Source organism: Hyaena hyaena, unplaced genomic scaffold (genome assembly GCF_003009895.1).
Source record: "Hyaena hyaena isolate Hyena2069 unplaced genomic scaffold, ASM300989v1 scaffold_681, whole genome shotgun sequence".
Taxonomy (NCBI): domain Eukaryota; kingdom Metazoa; phylum Chordata; class Mammalia; order Carnivora; family Hyaenidae; genus Hyaena; species Hyaena hyaena.
The window spans coordinates 13,029-15,795 of record NW_024081307.1 but is presented as its reverse complement, the minus strand read 5'-3'; positions in this window follow the sequence as shown (position 1 = coordinate 15,795).

Sequence of the window (2,767 nt, the reverse complement as noted above, 5' to 3'; positions counted from 1 at the left end):
GTAAGTATTCTGAATAGAGACGACATGGTATTACAGATGCAATGAATGTGGAAGAAGTATCAGTCACAGCTTTAATGTTTAAACTCACCACTGGATGCACATATTGAAGGAAAAGCCTGTAGTCATTATGGGAGATCCTTCAGTCCTCATACTCCTCCATCAAGAAATGTATTTGCATGAGGAAGTGAATTCATATATATGCCACCCATGTGGCAAAGCCTTAATCACTGATCTGATCTTAGATAACAAGGCAGAACACATGCTGTCAATACAATGATACAGATGTTTTCAGCAAAGCACTCAACTTGAAAGATACTGGAACACTTGTTTGTAATTATTGTTCAATATGAACCAATCTGACATGGGAGAACCCCTGGGTCTGTAATCACTGAAAGAACATTCAGCCAAGTACCTGGTATGGTGAGCACAAGAAAATTCAGTGAAGGAATAAACACTGAGGATGTAAGAAGATGAAGGCTCTGAGGAATACCAAACAATTCTTACAAATAATTCAGACCAGAGAAGTTATTCCATGTAAAATCATGGGAAATCCTTTATTCAAAGAACAGCTCGTGTGGCACATGTGAGGATTCAGACTGTACGAAACACTCTCAGTGTGGTGAGTGAAGAGGAGTCTTCAGTGATCCCTTGTTTCTGAGTCAACAGTAAGGTTCTCACACTGAGGAGATAGCAGTCCTGAAGTCAGAGTAGAGAACACTTCAGCCAGATTTTGTATCAGAAAATATTAGCATGTGTGTATGTATGTGGTGGTAGTGCTTCATATGTAAGTGTCCTTTAATACGTAATTCATCAAGTCATTGAGATTTTGATAAAATACCTATTGATGAAAATGTGGCATGGAATATAGGAGAGTGACATCTGGCAATATTGAATGTAGGATTTTGTAAGAAGTTAAATGTTTATTGTAGATCAACACTTGTAAATATTGATACAATAAAACCTGTTGCTAAGGAAACTAAATGTTGGTGTCCTTGTTTTCTCTATGTGGTTGTAAACATAATCAGTTCTGAACTCCTTGGTATGTGGGTGAGAGACTTATCTGATGGCTCAGCCATGAATCACCATCCTCCCTAACCCTTGGCCTACTGAATCACCTGGAGGTAAGGGATAGGTCTTGGTTCCTCCTAGGGTGGGTTCTATGTTAGTGTTGGGACCCCTAAGATGGATGCACACACCTCTATGTCCCAGTGGGATTTATCTCCACCTACCCATGGATGTGTATTGGGCAGTTATATTGAGATTAAGGGACTTCAGTATAGGGTTGATCATATACAATTATATGATCACAGTGGGGCATAATCACACTATATGTTTGAGTGGCAGACTGACAGCCTGATGGAGTGGGGAGGGCCCTCACAGGATGATATTTTCTTTTTTTTTTATTTTTTTTAATTTTTTAAATTTATTTCTAGGAGAGAGAGAGACAGCGTGAGCAGGGGAGGATCAGAGAGAGAGGGAGTCACAGACTCTGAAACAGGCTCCAGGCTCTGAGCTGGCAGTCAGCACAGAGCCCAACGCGGGGCTCGAACCCACGAACCGCGAGATCATGACCTAAGCGAAAGTCGGACGCTTAACCAACTAAGCCACCCAGGCGCCCCAGGATCATATTTTCTGGTGACCACAATGTGGGGCCATGACCCAGGAAGATAAGATGGCAAAGAAACTCCCCAGAGGAAAGGGGTTGGAGAAGGGGCTTACCTGCGGAGAGGATGTCTCTCAACAGCAAGACAGGGAGTCTCTGAGCAAGAGAATTATGAGTGAATCACAGGAGCTTGGAGACACTGATATTCATGGTTTATCTTATTTCCTGCTAGTAGACATTAGGTGGTGATTCACAGGGTATGTACGGGAGATATGGCCATGCTTAAAATGGCTTAAAATCTACCAATTTGGGCTATGTTTATATCAATTCAGTGTGTAAAAATTTGAATTTGGCAACAATGGTATTTTGAGTCTAAGAACTCTGTCTGCTGTGAAGAAATAAACAACATAGGGCTGATATGCAGAGACAATCTTTGGCTCATCCATAAACCATGACTGATCATTTCAAATGATTTACATTCATGTTCATTGATTAGTTTGTCTTTTTATCAAATCCGATGCTGGAGCTCTCTTACGATATGTTTTATTTCATTTAGCTATTGTATTTTCAACTTAAGAACTTGTATTTAACTCCATTTTAGAATTTATCTCTATGTATTGAAACTCTTGATTTGGTAAAAGCATGTTCTTCTTGGGGTCCTTATTTTTTATCGGGTATCATTGAATGGTACTGTTAAAGCCATATCCTTAGTAACAGTATCTTCCGTTTCCTTACTCCCTCTCTCCATCCCCAGAATGAACTGGACTTCATTTCTTCTTTTGTGTGTTTCAAATTATTATTTAAATTCTAGTTAGTTCACATATGGTGTAATATTGGTTTCAGTAGTAGAATCCAGGGATTCACCACCTACTTATGACACCCAGTGCTCAACCCAACAAGTGCCTTCCTTAATTCCCATCACCCATTTAGCTCATCTCCCCACCTCCCTCTCCTCCAGCAACCCTAAGTTTGTTCTCTGTAGTTAATAATCTCTATTGTTTCTGTGTCTCTGTCTCTGTCTCTGTCTCTGTCTCTTCTTCCTTCCCCTATGTAGAAGTACTAAAAAAGAGCTGGTGCCATGGGGTGGGACTCCAATACACATACCATAAATGCCTTACAATATAAGAAAAGGTTTATAATGAAAATAAGAACTGTCCTAGAGAT